This window comes from Dermochelys coriacea, chromosome 1 (genome assembly GCF_009764565.3).
Source record: "Dermochelys coriacea isolate rDerCor1 chromosome 1, rDerCor1.pri.v4, whole genome shotgun sequence".
NCBI lineage: Eukaryota > Metazoa > Chordata > Testudines > Dermochelyidae > Dermochelys > Dermochelys coriacea.
The window spans coordinates 260,182,441-260,201,598 of record NC_050068.2 but is presented as its reverse complement, the minus strand read 5'-3'; the positions used below and the strand labels follow the sequence as shown (position 1 = coordinate 260,201,598).

General features: G+C 46.8%; 1 long non-coding RNA gene across 2 annotated transcripts; it reads right to left on the bottom strand.

Annotated features, from left to right (window-relative positions):
• Positions 1 to 5,947: 5,947 nt before the first annotated feature.
• LOC119849143 lies at positions 5,948 to 18,421 on the bottom strand. Of its 2 annotated transcripts, XR_005290420.2 has the most exons (4): positions 18,297 to 18,421; positions 17,693 to 17,828; positions 17,525 to 17,587; positions 5,948 to 6,160 (listed from the first exon to the last, which is right to left on the bottom strand). It is a non-coding gene; the product is annotated as an uncharacterized LOC119849143 (long non-coding RNA). The 2 variants fall into 2 exon arrangements; XR_005290421.2 differs by lacking the exon at positions 17,693 to 17,828.
• Positions 18,422 to 19,158: the final 737 nt, after the last annotated feature.

The window sequence follows — 19,158 nt, the reverse complement described above, 5'->3', positions numbered from 1 at the left end:
CTGTAATCGAGTGACCAGAGAGATTGAAGTGTTCTCCAATTGGTTTTTGAATGTTATAATTCTTGACGTCTGATTTGTGTCCATTTATTCTTTTACGTAGAGACTGTCCAGTTTGACCAATGTACATGGCAGAGGGGCATTGCTGGCACATGATGGCATATATCACATTGGTAGATGCGCAGGTGAACGAGCCTCTGATAGTGTGGCTGATGTGATTAGGCCCTATGATGGTGTCCCCTGAATAGATATGTGGACAGAGCTGGCAACGGGCTTTGTTGCAAGGATAGGTTCCTGGATTAGTGGTTCTGTTGTGTGGTTGCTGGTGAGTATTTGCTTCAGATTGGGGGGCTGTCTGTAAGCAAGAACTGGCCTGTCTCCCAAGATCTGTGAGAGTGATGGGTCGTCCTTCAGGATGGGTTGTAGATCCTTGATGATGCGTTGGAGAAGTTTTAGTTGGGGGCTGAAGGTGATGGCTAGTGGCGTTCTGTTATTTTCTTTGTTGGGCCTGTCCTGTAGTAGGTGACTTCTGGGTACTCTTCCGGCTCTGTCAATCTGTTTCTTCACTTCAGCAGGTGGGTATTGTAGTTGTAGGAATGCATGATAGAGATCTTGTAGGCGTTTGTCTCTGTCTGAGGGGTTGGAGCAAATGCGGTTATATCGTAGAGCTTGGCTGTAGACAATGGATCGTGTGGTATGATTTGGATGAAAGCTGGAGGCATGTAGGTAGGAATAGCGGTCAGTAGGTTTCCGATATAGGGTGGTGTTTATGTGACCATCGCTTATTAGCACCGTAGTGTCCAGGAAGTGGATCTCTTGTGTGGACTAGTCCAGGCTGAGGTTGATGGTGGGATGGAAATTGATGAAATCCTGGTGGAATTCCTCAAGGGCTACTTTTCCATGGGTCCAGATGATGAAGATGTCATCAATGTAGCACAAGTAGAGTAGGGGCATTAGGGGACGAGAGCTGAGGAAGCGTTGTTCTAAGTCAGCCATAAAAATGTTGGCATACTGTGGGGCCATCGCAGTGCCGCTGATTTGAAGGTATACATTGTTCCCAAATGTGAAATAGTTATGGGTGAGGACAAAGTCACAAAGTTCAGACACCAGGTTAGTCGTGACATTATCGGGGATACTGTTCCTGATGGCTTGTAGTCCATCTTTGTGTGGAATGTTGGTGTAGAGGGCTTCTACATCCATAGTGGCTAGGATGGTGTTTTTAGGAAGATCACCAATGGATTGTAGTTTCCTCAGGAAGTCAGTGGTGTCTCGAAGATAGCTGGGAGTGCTGGTAACGTAGGGCCTGAGGAGGGAGTCTACATAGCCAGACAATCCTGCTGTCAGGGTGCCAATGCCTGAGATGATGGGGCGTCCAGGATTTCCAGGTTTATGGATCTTGGGTAGCAGATAGAATACCCCAGGTCGAGGTTCTAGGGGTGTGTGTGTGTGGATTTGTTCTTGTGCTTTTTCAGGGAGTTTCTTGAGCAAATGCTGTAGTTTCTTTTGGTAACTCTCAGTGGGATCAGAGGATAATGGCTTGTAGAAAGTGGTGTTGGAGAGCTGCCTAGTAGCCTCTTGTTCATACTCCGACCTATTCATGATGACGACAGCACCTCCTTTGTCAGCCTTTTTGATTATGATGTCAGAGTTGTTTCTGAGGCTGTGGATGGCATTGTGTTTTGCACGGCTGAGTTTATGGGGCAAGTGATGCTGCTTTTCCACAATTTCAGCTCGTGCATGTCAGTGGAAGCACTCTATGTAGAAGTCCAGTCTGTTGTTTCGACCTTCAGGAAGAGTCCACCCAGAATCCGTCTTTCTGTAGTGTTGGTAGGAAGGTCTCTGTGGGTTAATATGTTGGTCAGAGGTGTGTTGGAAATATTCCTTGAGTCGGAGACGTCGAAAATAGGATTCTAGGTCACCACAGAACTGTATCATGTTCGTGGGGGTGGAGGGGCAAAAGGAGAGGCCCTGAGATAGGACAGATTCTTCTGCTGGGTTAAGAGTATAGTTGGATAGATTAACAATATTGCTGGGAGGGTTACAGGAACCACTGTTGTAGCCCCTTGTGGCATGTAGTAGTTTAGATAACTTAGTGTCCTTTTTCTTTTGTAGAGAAGCAAAGTGTGTGTTGTAAATGGCTTGTCTAGTCATGCATTCCTACAACTACAATACCCACCTGCTGAAGTGAAGAAACAGATTGACAGAGCCAGAAGAGTACCCAGAAATCACCTACTACAGGACAGGCCCAACAAAGAAAATAACAGAACGCCACTAGCCATCACCTTCAGCCCCCAACTAAAACCTCTCCAATGCATCATCAAGGATCTACAACCCATCCTGAAGGATGACCCATCACTCTCACAGATCTTGGGAGACAGGCCAGTCCTTGCTTACAGACAGCCCCCCAATCTGAAGCAAATACTCACCAGCAACCACACACCACACAACAGAACCACTAATCCAGGAACCTATCCTTGCAACAAAGCCCGTTGCTAACTCTGTCCACATATCTATTCAGGGGACACCATCATAGGGCCTAATCACATCAGCCACACTATCAGAGGCTCGTTCACCTGCGCATCTACCAATGTGATATATGCCATCATGTGCCAGCAATGCCCCTCTTCCATGTACATTGGTCAAACTGGACAGTCTCTACGTAAAAGAATAAATGGACACAAATCAGACGTCAAGAATTATAACATTCAAAAACCAATTGGAGAACACTTCAATCTCTCTGGTCACTCGATTACAGACCTGAGAGTGGCTATCCTTCAACAAAAAAACTTCAAAAACAGACTCCAACGAGAGATTGCTGAATTGGAATTAATTTGCAAACTGGATACAATTAACTTAGGCTTGAATAGAGACTGGGAATGGATGAGTCATTACACAAAGTAAAACTATTTCCCCATGTTATTTCTCTGCCCCACCCCACCCCACCCCCCACTGTTCCTCAGATGTTCTTGTTAACTGCTGGAAATAGCCTACCTTGCTTGTCACCATGAAAGGTTTTCCTCCCTCCCCCCTCTGCTGCTGGTGATGGCTCATCTTAAGTGATCACTCTCTTTACAGTGTGTATGATAAAACCCATTGTTTCATGTTCTCTCTGTGTGTATATAAATCTCCCCTCTGTATTTTCCACCAAATGCATCCGATGAAGTGAGCTGTAGCTCACGAAAGCTTATGCTCAAATAAATTTGTTAGTCTCTAAGGTGCCACAAGTACTCCTTTTTTTTTTGCGAATACAGACTAACACAGCTGCTACTCTGAAACCTATCTCAACAAAGGAGGTGGAATGCACAGTGACCGGCAATGTAATGTTTGTGAAGTGACACTGCAACACAAAGCAAATGCTCTGCTCCATTAGGACAAAAGCTGGTGGAATGCTAACTATGTGTTGTTAACAGGCAAAACAGCACCCAAGCCTTCCTTAACTCTTTTCTAAGTGCTTAGATTTACTTCAATAATTCCTTGCAGCAATGAGTTCTATGAGTGAAATGAAAAGAAAAGTATTTCTTTTGTCATGTTCTCTTAGCCTCCTTGTCCCCTCACTTAGTATTGTAGCAGGAAAGTCTTTGAAGGTCAGGCATTTCTTGACAAGCAGGGACATAATTTACATTTTGATAGCATATTTCCAACTGATGGATTCCAAAGCATGCTTCCAACTATTCATAATGCAGGAATCATTACGCCTGGCTCTGTGATAAAAAGCGCAGAATGCTACCCAATATCCTTAGGACAGGAAGCGAAGATGAATTTTGAAAGTAACAAACCACAAGGGGAATTTTAGTGGGACATAATGTAATTACCCACATTGGATTTGGCCAGAACAGAAGTAAATAGTCCTATTCTTACAAAATGTGCCCTGGGATCTTTAATAATTCCAAGTGGTTAGTACCTCAGTTTTACATTTCATTCAGAAGATGGCACCTCCTGCCACCAAGACCTTGGTTGGGAATTGGGACCAATGATGAACCAAAAAGAAGAGTCCCACTTACCAAGCCACCCACACCACTTCCTGCAGCACCTTCTTTTCCCCTTGGAGCTCTCCCATCATGTCCATAACTACTTATGGCCTTGGGCTGGGCTCTCATTCCATGTCTGGGAAACATGGCCATACTCTCTGCTGGTGCAAAGTGACAAACGCTACTGAAGTCAATGGAGCTACATCAATTTACACCAGCTGTGGATCCTACACATAAGGTTATAAAGACATTTTTTAAAAATGGATGGCAAGAATCCTAAGCATCTTCAAGTCTCTGGGCTGTCTTTTTGTTATAGATTGTAAAGTAATCAGAAACCAGAGTTGGGTTGTTGGATTTTTGATAATTTCTGGAACACTGTGTACCATTCTCTCTCTCTTTCACCCTCCTTTTAATTAAACTTCCCTGCCTTAAAACCACACCAACATACATCTCCAAAGAAACCTCTGCTGTCATATCAGCACTAAAGAGTAGGTTGGAATTTGGCCAAATGTTTTGTTGGTTTTTGCTACCAAATCAATTGCTGGAGCTTTAGCTTCAAATGTAGCCTCTCCTTTTGTGGCTGTGCTATGCAAAGTTTCAGAAAGGACAAAAACTATAAAAAGCAATTAACAGAAAAACACTGACACTCCCAAATTTGTGTTCAGAACACCCGACTCAACAAGGTGTTGAGACAGAACTACAGTCTGGTAGTAACAAAGTTTAACAAAGTTGTTAAATAGCATGTCACAAAGATGAAAAGGGAAGGGAAGGCAAAAGAATACCGTTTGTCCAAACCCTTTCATCCAAAGTACTTTACAGACACACATACACACTTTATAGAGATTATTCATCCACCACTGCTGGATGTAGCTGCCTTTATGTCAGGAGGACACACACAGTAGGGAAGTGTAGCCAGTTTTGGGCTGGAAGGGCACTGTGGTTTAATACTGCACAGTAAAGCTATGCTACAGTTTAGGATAGGCAGTGAGGGCGGGTGCCCTATCCAACGAACCACAGCAGGAATTTTAGGTAGGCAAAATTGAACTGGAATATTGGTTTGACAACAAGGTTAGCACCTCTATTCTTGGGGAAAGTTACCTGGAAATTTTAATGCATACAAGTGAACTGGAGCTCAGTTTTATGTTTCTTCTACACCACCAAGGGTGTGTCTTCATTGCAGAGTTAATCTAGGTTATAGCCCCCATATTGCTCCTGACCACACTTCCAAAGGAAAACCTAACCCAGGCTAGAAAGCCCAGCTGAAGGTAGAGCTTGAGCCTGGGTTTTGCTTCAGCATGGGCTGGCAACCCCCTATTTTGCAGTGAGGATGCAGGCTAATCAAGCCAAGGCACTGCCAGTTTTCCAATCTTATCCCACGATTTCTCCTGGGCTGTATTTTCCTAACTCCTCCCTTCTTCTGCACTGTGTTTTAATCCCACATTCCCATGCTCCCTTTCTTCTGCATCCCACAGCTTTTAAGCAGAGATGCCATTAAAGAAATTTCTCTCTTGTGCTGCCAGTTAGACGCTGATACCAGCCTTCTGGTAAAGCTGGTGTAATATCAGTAGGACCCATAAAAACACTTCCACACAGGAGCCCAGAAAGGAAAGACAAGTTCTTCCACAACACACTGCAAATGAATTCATAGAGTGGCCCACTGTGACATTCTGGGGATTACCCAGATCAGTGAGGGGTTCTGTCACCTTCTGCCCTGTAATGTTGGGGTGCTATGGCTCAGATCCCTGATACCAGCAGCTTGCCCACAAGCACAAGGTCTCATCCTGGCTTCCAGAAGTCTAGTTATTCCTTGTAGGCCAACACTAACAGCACTTCCAGTCCCGAGTCTCCCCAAATTCAGTCACCCTGAGTTCTTACCTACCAGACACTTGGACTATCCCCTCTGGTTTGTCACCCCTGAATGTGTGAAACCAGACCCCCAGTTATCAGTTCCTCACACCCACATTCCTCACAGTTTGCACAGCAGATACCGGCTTGGCAGTAAACAAACAAACAAAAGGTTTATTTCATAGAAAAAACACAGATTCAAAGTGGGGAAATCCTCAGTTTTCTCTAGGTCTTTCCATTAACTTTAATAGCCCATTGTTGTGTTTTCCTGGGTTGTACAATGGATCCTTATTTGAGTCTGCTTTTGTATATACACCCGGCTTGGGCGGTGCCTCTCCCTCTCTGTCCTGCTGGGAGGTGGAAATGAAGTTTATGAGCACAGTTCTCTTTACAGACAAACACATGGGTTCATAACCATAGCCTGTATACACATCTCATAATCTAAGTTCCCTGTAAGCTGTGCAGCCATGCAGCAGTCTATTTAGTGCCACGCAGGCACTCAGGGAACCCAGCTGGGGACCTGCTGTGGCCGGGGGGGGGTGCACCCCTTCCCCAGCCCCAACCTAGCCCAGCCTGCCACAGCCAGGACCGGCCGTGGCATCCCTCCCCTGGGCCCAACTCGCCACAGCACCCCTCCCCCGGCCCGAACCCAGCCCCTGGGGGTGTCTGGATCCTGATTGTAACACCCTGTTTCATGCACCATTAAGGGGATATTCTGCTAGAAATCTCTCCCAGCACCATTGTGAATGCAGCCACACAGGCCTGACAAAGCTAGGGCAGCGGTCCACAAATATTTTACTTCACACTCTCCCCACCCCCGAGTCAGGGCCAGGAGCAGAGCAGCAGCTCTGGGAGGGGGGAATGCGGACAGGGCTAAAGGGGCAGAGGCTGGGGTCACAGCCAGGGCTGAGAGCACTGCCTTGCCAGGGGGTCGAGGCTGGCAGCTGGGGCCCTGGGCATGGGGTTGGCAGCTGGGGCCGAGGCCAGGAGCAGAGCTGGGTGGTGCTCCCTCCTCACCCCCGGTGGGGGCTGGCCTGGGCCCCAGCCACACTGGACCCCCCCGAACATTCCTCCATGCGGGGTGCGCCCCATAATTTGGGAACCTCTGAGCTAGGGCATAACAGTGGAGACGCTGTACCTGTGCTAACTCTGCAGCGAAGACGTACCCTAAATTCACAACAGTTCCAAGAAGCACGTCAGGGCACTGAGTCACCGCTGACTCAGTTGGGAGAGAGACACCTACTGAATCATCAGTATTACTTCCTGCAACATCTGGGTTTCCCCTAGAGTTTGTCCATCCAAGCACAGTACTGATCACAACTGACATTGCTCAGCTGATGCAATCACAATCTGCTTGGAGGCCCATTTGCACACACTCGCCCTATCATGCACACCTGAGTGTCAATAGTCCGATTATTTTCCAAAGTTAAAATGACATCTGCAGACATGTTAGCCATTTAGCCCAGGCAGATTTGACTGGTTTGAATTCACCTTTGAAGAATAGATAGGAATGTGAAGAGATGCTGAAATCAAAGCTGCCAGAATTAAAAAGGTGCTGAAATCAAAGTGGTAGAAATCTCCAACTATGTCTTGAGAGAGTTGGTCAGGAGAAAATAGAATCCTTGCAATTAAAGGAGGAAAAGGCTAGTATTAACCTACTTTTGTGTGGCCCTCTGTGATAAATGAAGAGGGGTGTAGCTCCCTTTTATGGACACCCAGTCAGCCAATAGTTATAAAATTCCTCTTAGAAACTGTCCTCTAATTGCTCTACCTGTAAAGGGTTAAAAAGTCTCACTGTTATGCTAGGTAAAAGGAAGTGAGTGGGCACCTGGCCAAAAGAGCCAATGGGAAGGCTAGAACTTTTTAAAATTGAGAAAAGACTCCCCTTTTGTGTCTGTTGTTCTCCTGGGGAAGGGCAGCAGCTATGCTATAAGAAGATTGGGCCAGGTATGAAAAAATCATCAGTATCATACCTAGAAACTACTCATTTAAGAGCCCAGATATGTAAGTAGATCAGGAAATGTCTAGGAAGACGTGATTAGGTTTATCCCTTTTATTTCTTTATGGCTTGTGGATTCCTCTTTGCTAATCCCGATGCTTTTGTTTTGCTTGTATCCTTTAAGCTGGACCTCAAGAAAGATAGTCTTGGTGCTTAATCCTTGTAGTTGCTCTTTTAAAATCTAGCAATAGCCCAAGTTCCCACATGTATTTTCTCTCTCTCTTTTTTTATTAATAAATTTAACCTTTTTTAAGAACAGAATTCGATTTTTGTGTCTTAAGAGGTTTGTGCACATGTTGTTCAACTAGCTGGTGGCAACAGCTGATTTCTTCCCCCCTCCCCACCCCCTTTCTCAGCTCTTCCCTGGAGGGTGTGTGTGAAAGGGCTTGAGGGTACCCCACATGAAGGAATTCCCCAGTGTGCCTTCCTGGGCTCTCAAAGGGGTTCTGCACTTGGATGGGTAGATGCTGCCACCACCCAAGGTCAGAGAAAAGCTGTAACCTTGAGAGTTTAATAAATGCCTGGAGTGGCCAGTATTAATTTTTAGAATCCTTTCGGGCCCTCACCTTCTGCACTCGAAGTACCAGAGTGGGGAATTAGCCTTGACACCCTCCATCCCTAACAATTCACCAACTCTCTTAACCTTTGTGTTAATTTCATATGCAGTCTCCCTCTGGGCTATGTATTGTGAGGTTATAGTTGGAAAGGTATCCCCCATGTTCCAACAAATCAGAGAGCTTTGTGCGAAAGAACCCACAGGTCATCTAACTCCTTCCTTCTCCTGCCCCACAATGGCTGATGAATTGTTCCCTACAATTTATTCTCCAGTCTCAGCCCTCGAGAGACTAATCCACAGTCTAACAAACTGCTAATCTCTTCCTCATATTCAGGCTCAATTTCTCTTAACTCAGCCCCATTCCATCACTCCAAGTTATATCCACTCATCCCACCCAGAACAATTGCTCTCCCTCCTTGCTATGCACCTCCTTCAGATCTTGCCGGCGATTACCATATCGGCCCCAAAGGAATTGTTTGGCCTAGCCCCTACATATTTAATTCTTTTAATCTTCCCTCAAGTCAGTTCTTATACCGTTAGTACATTTTGTTGCTCTTTGAATTTCCAGAATTGTATTAATTTCACAGAACGCTTCCAGCCTATTAAAGGAGACAACACAGGATACCTGGTGGAGATCTGAGAGTCAATGCAGGCAGTGATATTACCTCAGATAAAATATCCACCTACACCTCCGGCCGCACACAGAAGGGGAAGCATACAAATGAGCAACAGGAGTTCCCGCTTAGAACAAGACGGCTGCTTATTCTTCTGGAACTGGAAGTCTTAAATTGTGCCACAGATCAATTGACCTTCCATTTCCTGTAATCTTCCTGTGGACCTGGCTGAGGATGTTAGATAGACTCATAAAAAAAAATCACAAATGTAGGGTTGGGAGGCACCTCGAGAAGTTATGGGGAGAGAGCAAAGAAAGACACACATGTCCTTGGCAAACAATAGCAACACAGAAATTGCCACAGAGCTGACCCTGGGTCCATCTAGTCCAGTATCCTGTCTGTGACAGCAGCCATCATCAGATGTTTCAGAGGAAGGTATAAGAACCGCACAGTAGGCAGATGTGGGATAATCTGCCTCTCCCCCCAACATTAGGTTTCATCCTGGTCTCCAGTTAGAGGTTGTCCCTGAAGCGTGGGCTTGAATATCCCTTCCAACATTTTCATCATTCATTATAACTCTGGATAGTTTTGGTATCCATAGAAGAGCCCACTCCAAATGAATCTAGCTAATTTCTTGGCCTTGATGACTTCCCATGCCAGTGAGTTCCACAATCTAAGTACGTGTTATGTGAAAAGTATCTCCTGGAATTTGCCACCTTTTAAGGTAATAGAATGTCCAGAATCACAGGATTCCATTTGAAACATTCAGACAAGCTGAGGTGCCAGGTGGGCTCTCACTGCCAGGGGGTTCTAACTTGGAAGCAAAGTCACTCACCTGCGTATCAGTGAAGACGCCCATTGGCTCAGCACGGCTTCCCCACAACAGTAGGGTTGCCAACTTTCTAATTGCATAAAACCGAACACCCCTGCCCCAAGCCCCATCCCTTCTCTGAGCCCTGCCCCCACTCACTCCAGCCCCCCCCCGTCACTCACTCTCCCCCACCCTCACTCACTTTCACTGGACTGGGGCAGGATGGGGTGAGGGCTCCAGCTGAGGGTGCAGGCTCCGGGGTGGGACCATAAATGAGGGGTTCAGGGTGCAGGAGCGGGATCCAGGCTGGGCCAGGGGGTTGGGGTATAGGAGGGGGTGAAGGCTCTGGCTGAGGGTTCTAAAGTGGGGTCAGGGATAATGGGTTTGGGGTGCAGGAGGGGGCTGAGGGATTTGGAGTGTGGGATGGGGCTCAGGTTTGGGGTGTGGGAGGGGGTGCAGGCTCTGGGAGGGAGTTTGGTTGTGTGTGAGGGGGTTCTGACCTAGGGCAGGGGTCTGGGGTGCGGGTGCAGGCTCCACCCAAGCAACGCTTAGCTCAGGCGGCTCCTGGTCGTCAGCACAGCAGGGATAAGACAAGCTCCCTGTCTGCCAAGCTGCTCCCTTAAGCGGCCGACATGTCCAACACCTAGGCGCAGGGTTGGCCAGGTGGCTCTGTGCGGTGCATGCAGCCCATGACCGGAGGCACCGCCCCTGCGGTTCCCATTGACCGCAGTTCCCAGCCAATGGGAGTTGCAGAGCCGGAGCTCGGGGTGGGGCTAGCGCAGGGAGCCTCCCTAGCCCCTACACCTAGGGGCCACGTGGACATATCGCCACTTCCAGGAACTGAACAGAGCCAGGGCAGGCAGGGAGCTTGCCTTAGCCCCACTGTGCTGCCCACTGAACTTTTAATGATCTAGTCAGTGGTGATGACCGGAGCTGCCAGGGTCCCTTTTCCCCTGGGCATTCCAGTTGAAAACAAGACACCTGGCAACCCTACGAGCCATTTGAATCCAACCCTAAGCTTGAAAAGGCAAATGAAAAAGCACAAAGGGAAAGAGGGACAGGGACTAAATACTCCAGCTGATCGTGAAACTATCAGTAAGGGTTACTTGCTTCTAAAGGGTGTCAACAGGACATAGGAAGAGAGATTACTTGCCAGCAAAGGGGCCATGGACACAAACACCACTGTCAAAAAGAAAAGGAGTACTTGTGGCACCTTAGAGACTAACAAATTTATTAGAGCATAAGCTTTCGTGAGCTACAGCTCACGAAAGCTTATGCTCTAATAAATTTGTTAGTCTCTAAGGTGCCACAAGTACTCCTTTTCTTTTTGCGAATACAGACTAACACGGCTGCTACTCTGACCACTGTCAAAGTGCACTACTGAGTAGGCTTCCAAATGAGTTCCCTTCCTTGGGCTACAAACGCTGTGACACAGAAGACCTCTCTGCATGGTTTAAAATGTATTCATTTACTTCCATTTTTAGATCAAAAAACCCTTCTCTAGCACTCTAAGAACCCCACCACTCCTTATAATCACATATGGAATTAGAGAATACAGTGAAGCCACATTGGCCTCACTAACAAAATCCAGTCCTACTCAAATCATATATAATCAGACTGGCCACTACCCCATTCTGCCCCCCATCTCTTTTATGCTCTGACCTTCCCCAGTTGCCTGGAGAAAAACATGGCACTTTGCAAGGCTCATTAAGATCAGCCAGGGAGGTAAGCAAATTCCAATGTCAAGGGGCACTTCAGGAGACCATCCTCCAGGCAGCTCTCTCCTGTATATACCCAGGGAGAGCCTCCTCTGAGCAGCTGCGGCAATATGGCATAGGAGGAAAGGCCTCTCAAGTAGGGAGGTATCAAGTCATTTAGGACTTTATAGGTCAAAATCAACCCCCTAAGTTCTACTCATAAGCCAACAGAAAGTCAGTCCAGATGGTGTCATGAGGGCCCAGAAAGTTACTCTGCTCACCAAGTGGGGCAGCTGGATTTTGCATCACTTTCCACTTCCAGTTGCACGGAGACAGCACTGTAGTGTGTAATCCCCAAAGTGCTAAAGGCACTGATGGTGGGAGCAGGAACTGGATCTGTAAGAAAAGGCTGAAAGACAAATCTCTCTAAGGAAAGCCATCCTGGCCACATGAGCTAATTGGTCATCTAAAACACAGCTGTGGGTTTGAGGAGAAACCAAAGTGATGAATTCTGGTACTGCACAGCAGGTGCAACCTCTCAATCAAAAGGGCCAATATGATCTCTGCCATAGCTTCCAGTTCAACATCAGTTCCATCTTATCTAGACTGTGCCTTAAGCTAGGTTGCTTTCAATCCATACTCCTGTCTCCAGCAGGCACTGGGTTAGGACCCCAACCCCAGCTGGATAAGAAAAGATGGAGACCAAGTCAGGTACACGCAATCTACATACACACAATAAATACACACACGTGCCACACATAAGTAATGTGACCATCCGAAAATCATGACAATAAAACCTTAAAGCCACACCCACAATACCATATATTCCCTGTTGAAACAACAACAGCTAGAAGCTCTGATAATTCAGCAGCAGCTGGCAGCTATTTGTTTTATGGGTTTGACTTGCAGTTAAAACTTGTCCATTAGAGGTCACTAGAACCCAACCACAACATGAAGGGAGCCTTTGCAGGTCCTTTTATGGCAGAAAAGCTCCTAGGAATAAAATCTCTACTCAGAAAACTTTCCCCTGAAACAAAACAAACAGAGGCAGTTCTTCACCTCGACCCTGGCAACAAATATGATAGAAGATCCTTTAAAAGGAGAGGAAGAATGTACAGAGACAAATAGTGGACCAGCCTTTTGTTGGTGGGCTTTGAAGGAACAGTGTGGTACGAGTGTATCTGTATTAGGAGAAAATGTATATTCTTTTTTCCTGTGATAATCAGAGTGGATTCATTGGGCATTCCACACACAGAGCCCAGAAAAGGGATAAGTTCTCAGGCAGACAAAGGCAATGTCTTAGGTAGGCAGGCAATGTCCAGTTATAAAAACAATCAGCCCGACACAATATAAATCTCAGAAACTGCAGGAGTGCCACTACCTGCCAGCGACTGTGTAGAAATCAACAATTCCCTCTGCACCTGCTGCAAAAGCAGTAGTTGGGCTGAGGCAGTCCCAAGCCCATCTAAACCCACTCTCCACTCCCCTCCACCTCAACAGGCAGAGTTAGCAGCACTCCCTACTTGTCTTAATAACACAGAAAGAAAATAACTGTGCCATGACACTGCAATACAGAGCCACAGCATTCATCTCTTCTCACCGAGGCCCGCCAGCAGCGTGTATCAAGGAGCCAACGCCCAATTTATTTTTTACAAAATGCCACTCCCCGTTTGCAGTACGTCATGGCTAAGGGCTCCCTGCCACACCCTGCAGTTACAGCGGATCTCAGCACATGTGGACATTTCATCTGCTCACTACATCCCTCCCGACACTTCCATCCCATTGATTAGAGTGACACTGAGGGATGGAAGGAGAGGGATTTGCCACTCAGCCCAACAAATAGGATTTCTCTGGGTCTGTCTGTGTCCTGAAAGCTCCCGGCACACCTGGAGGGTCATGGATAGCTCATGATGCCACAACGACGTATGACAAAACTAGAAGTGGACCTTGCTGCAGCAGCATGGTATGAAGACACAAAATATCAAGATATAAATCTCATGCTGAGACTATAATGCGCTCCTCAGGATGGCTACAAATTAGGCTGCAATTCTTACATGTGGCCCAGTTAGGACCATCTTAGATCTGTCTAGCTGGTTATCCGCTGCTAATGTCTTTTGTCCTTAAATACCCGACTGGCTCATTTGAAATTATGGCCACACAGCTTCTATTTGCTGCATCAATGTCTCTGAACACTCTGTGAATCTTTGTGGAGGCAGTGTACTGAGGCGGCCTGGGGGAGGAAAAGAATACTTGAGGGCTTACTGGATCTTCCTCTAGATGAAAGAGGATGACAAGCCTGAATTTCATAGCCCACAGCTGCATGACCTTCCATTTAACTACTCACAATAAATATTTGCACAGGGAAATTGTGTTTCAACAGATGACATTTTCTCGCAGTGAATTTTGTGCCAGTGAAAGGGCCAGACTGACAGCTGCCCATGGTGTCTCCAGGCCTGTATTTATTCCCAGCACAGGAAACAGTGCCAATTTCCTATGCACACTGCCCTCCTCTCTGCTCAGACACCTCACCTCTGAGCTGCAGGGTCAGAGAGGACTTTACATGCACTGGCCTCTTCACTCCTTGACCTCTCTGATGGTCCTACTCACTTTCTCATGTGATGCCAAGTTTTGTGACCCATCTCCCAAAAGCTGGCCAAATGCCAACATTATTTTACACAGACTGCTACCAAGCAACAACCTGCAGGTTATGACTTTGCATCTTGATTGACCTCGGCTAGAATTAAGCCACTGTCCTAGAGATGAAAGGCTCCTTATTGCATAACCAAGCCCTTACGCCAACCAGCCTCCCTTGCCTCGTGTTTAAACTCGGCAACCCTTTCTCGCCATGAGGACACATTGGGTTAATCCACTTCAACCTCCATGCTAAATGTGCAGGCTACCTAAGTTTACTTCCTATTCTCTTTCACCCCACAGCCTGGCAGCAAAAGAGGCCATGTGCTCAGTGACACCCCAGTCTTGCGATGCCTTGCAGCAATTCCCCTGTCCCTCTTCTAGCCAACTCAGGAACAGCAAGAGGAGGCTCTCCCAAGAGAGGTTCTCCTCAGATGGAATGATGAGGGCTTCAGCATTGTAATGCTTCTTACGGGACAAGAGACAGGACTCAGGTGTCGTGAGCCGGAAGGGCACTTTTTTTTTTTTTACTGAGGCTTCTGGACACAGGCACAACCTCTAGTTCTCTCAGGTTTTCTTGCTCCCAGAGTAACCAACACAACTTGCGCTTCCCAGTGTCACAACACAGGATTTCCTTAAATCCTGGCCTGGATTAAGCCATCCTGGAAGAGACTAATGACCATCCGATAAGCAAGAAAGGGAGTAAAGTGAGAAATGCAAGGAGGGGGCTTTTCAGAGGTAGGACCAATCCAGCTTTTCCAGCCCCATCAGGAGAAAGGAATAAAAATCTGTGCAGTAGCTTGCAAAACCTGCTATAGTGAGGAGGAATAAGAGGCTACAAAGGGGAGGAATTTCTCAGAGGGGTCTAAGGGGCCATAACTGGGAGTGCTGGGATGAAGTTAAGCAAAAAGAAATGTAGGCTAGAGATCAGGCACACTTGGCAACACTGTGGAATCATCCCCAAGGGAAATTTGGAAACCCACATTGCTTGGGCCCTACCGGCTGGATAAGGCACCTGAGAATATATTTCAGAGAACCGCACTGCACTGGCTGAAGTGGGGGAATGACCTGGCAGGTCTGTTCTGTTTTTAACTGCTGAGATTATATTTAAGATCTAAAAGGGGAAGGCCAAATAATGACAGGATTGAGCAGGTGATGAGGCCACTCTGTTTTGCGGCATTCTCGGGCTTTTAGCCTTAAAGATCATCATCCCCAAGGATTTCCTTTCTCCAATTAGACTATGGCCGCAGCTCCTCTAAGAAAACCATGCCGGCATCAAGTATAATCCTGCCCCCACCTCCATTCCTACCTTAAAACTAACAAGCAATTCTGCTTGCTCTCCAGTCACCACAGCTGCAGCATCTGCCAGTTCCCCTCATCTCCCCCTGGATCTGAAGTCACTGGTGAGCAGACCAGTTTTCGGTGGTGACTGATGGAAGGGGGCCCCTTCTGAGGGGCAGTGGTTTAACTGCAGGTGGTTTTGAAAGGCTTTCCTTGAGAGGAGAGTGAAGGGAAGAGTGGATGGCAGTACCCCTGCAAGCCCAGTAGTTTATCCTGCCCTCCCCATGAGAGCTAAACATCCGCTCACATTAATGCAGCTTCTCTTTCAATGAGCTGCATGCAGGCAAGGAGCAAGCTCAGGAAATCACATGAAATGTGACAGGGGAGGACAGAGAGAGAGAGAGAGACAGAGACACCCTTTCAAAACACTTGTGGCTATTTTTAGTCAAAGGAGGATACAAAATAAATTAATGATGAGATCGCCTGTGGAAAATTTGCACCAAATAATTAAATAAAAAGGAAGAAGCGATTGAGTGCTTGATGCTAACCTCAGCCACACTTGGGTAAAACCAGAGCAACTCCACTGACTGTGAGCAACTGAGCTCAGAACCTGGCCTGAGCTGATGGGATTGTACATAGGTGCAAAATGTTAGCATGCTGCGGGATGGGTGAAATTTCATTGTTGTTGGTGGAGGTAGGAGCCGCTCTTCATTCAGGAAGAATGTAAGAAGCAGTTAAGCTGCTTTTGGAGTAAGATAGCTAGAACACGAAGAGACACTGCCCGGAATGCCAATCAGGAGCTGAGCTACTCAAACAGAAAAGTTTCGCTGGGGGCTAGAAGCAAATGCACAGGGTTGGGTACGGTTTTGATAGGAGCTGTGCGCGTAGCATGCACATGACAGGGTGCAGATGCAGCCAGAAACACCACAAAACCAGACAGAGAAGGCAGCAGAAAGCCAAGGACAGGCACAGAAGCACTTGTAGCAGGACCCTGAGAGAAAATTCAAAGAGCATTTTGGCTGGAAAAAAGAGACTTGAAATGATAAGCAAAGACACATTTCTGTTTGATTCTTACTGTGTTCAGGGAAATAAGACTTCACGTGCATTCTTTTTAATGTAATAGGATTGCATCAAAGAAATACCACCATCAATTTCTCCTCCTAATGGGAACAACCTGAAAACCCTGAATGTTGACCAACTGCTTGAGTCTAAAGGGATATTAGCATTATTGTCACTGGAGGTAGGTCTACACATGGATAAAAAAACCCGTGGCTAGCCTGGGTCAGCTGACTCAGGCTCATGGGTCTCGGGGTGAAAAATTGCTGTATAGATGTTCAGGTTCAGGCTCCACCCTCAGCCCAAATATCTACACAGAGCTTTTTAGCCCCACAGTCCCCCAAGCCCTGGGAGCCTGAATCAGCTGATTTGGACCAGCTATGGCCATGCCATGGATCTTTTACCCCTGTGTAGACATACCCTGGGAGACTTCACCAGCAGAGACAGTTTCTAGGGTTTTCTCCAGGTCCTTGAGGGGGCAAGTGCTCCAAAACAAAAGCAAAAAAGGGGAGAAGGGGACTGAGTGACTGGAAAGCTGGAGTTCTTCCCCTGTGCCTGAGGTCACCAGTTCCAACCCCTAGGTTAGTAGTGGCTGGAAGTTTTGAATTTTGTTCAGTGACTTTGAGAGACAGCAGCTGGGGGGGGCGGGTGTCTCTCAGGCCAGTTCCCAGCAGGACAGGTGCCCACATCACAAAAAACCACCCCTGGAATTGGGGCCGATTGGTTCCTGTGGCAGTCTGAGCAGACAGACCAAGATCCACTGGGACACAGAAACTGACCTCCTGTCCTGCCCAGACAGGCAGCCTCTGGGAAGTCCTTAAAACTGCTGCCCACGCTGTACCTATTTGTGAATAATAGAGGACTTCAGTCTCCAAGGGCAGCTGTCAATCTCGATACTACATTGACTTAAAAAATAAAGTAACGGGGCGTGCACTACACATTTCAGTCCTGGGGGGGGGGGGGGGGGGAACACACAGTGCAGTATAAGGTGGAAGGGAGAGAAAGCAGCACTGGGGAAATCATGTCTAGCAGCCAGTAAACCCATCCCTCCCCCAGCACACACACTTACCAGAGGAGGGAGCTAAAGGTAACAATCTTATTTCCATAGCAGCCATAACCTTAGATCATGCATCTAAAAAAAAATAATAAAGATTTATGCCATCACTGAATACAACCTCAGTGGCAGAATCTAATTTTCATTACAGACATAATGGGGGTTTTGCATAATCAGACATACATTAATACCCAACATTTGGCTAACATTCATGAATTCAGATCTAAATAAACATTGCTGCTGGCTCAGGGTTTATTTCCTTTCTTTAAAAAAAAGTTTTTAAGGACTGAAGTCATCTTGGTGCAGCTTGCTTTTAATCCTGTAATTAATGGGGAGATGAAGATGCAAAGATTAAGTTAGGTCTCAGATGAAATTACCCCATGAAAGGGCAGACAAAGGCTAGCTTTGTTACAGTGAAGAGTAGGTGGAATAAAGCAGTGACAGCATAAAGTTAGCTACAGAACCTGAGGTTCTGCTGTGAGTACACATCAACTTTAGGAGATACATGTCACCCCACTTCCCCTCTCCCTTAACACCTTCCAAACCTAGAAATCATAACTGAGGGGGCAGAGTTAAACTTTGGAGCCTCTGTTACTATCTCCACCGGATGTATTTGGACACAAACCCAAGGAGACATTGTACAGCCTCTGAGTTTGTACTAATGCTATCCCCCAGCATACTATCAGGAGGTATCCTACTTCTAGTAGTGGTTAACCACAAGGTCAGGTGCCCTGGCTTAGTTGCTAGAAATTGTTCACAGCAGAACTTGAGATTTTTAGATAGGTACATCTTATCTATGAGCTGCTCTCAGAGTAATGCTGTTCAGGCAACAGTCCTGTTCTAAGAATTATACTATCCTACAAAGATCAGCAACAACAGACAGGCTTTACATAACCCCCTACTCTTCTCTGATACACCCTTTCCCTACTACTCAACTCTCTTGCCTTTTCCACCCTAAAAGTCCTTCTCCTGTCCAATCAGCAGGGACTACCCATTGCCTCTGCACCTGGCCTCTGATACTGCTCTTCCTTTCTAAGAATTTTCAGCTGAGTCTCATCTGGGTGGCTGCAAAACCTCTGTGTTGGCCAGACCTCCAGCTACCCTCACTAGGCTTTCACCCAGAGCCCCTCCTCCCTCAGTTAATGAGGAGCTCCGTAAATAGAAGCTCTGAGACTCACTAGTAAGCACTAGCAATTTGAGCTTTATGAGTGTTTATACAGCTTGAAACCAACCCACAAATCCTGGCCTGGCTGGCACCAGGCTCGGGGTAAAACTGACAGTGGGTTATTTTGTAAAGAGACCAGTTGGTGCAACAAAACTAAATCTACTAGAGAGCTGCAGACTGGGCATTTGCTGTTTTATTTAACTGCATCACAACTGAGTAGGTCAAGGGAGAAGGAAAACCCCCGTACCCGCATTAAATGTTTTTTAAAACAGAAAGTAAGGAGGGGGTGGAACATTATTCCATCCCATAACACTCTGGGTAACACTATCATGACTCCTTAATGATAGGCTGTTTGGGGACCTGTGATTGTTCCAAAGTCCTGGCCAGGGCATACAAACACAAACTCCTTAGGAAGATTTCTCTCTTCTACCAGCAGAAGTGACCAGGAGGGGGAGCAGTGACAGGACTCCAGGGAAGAGAGGCT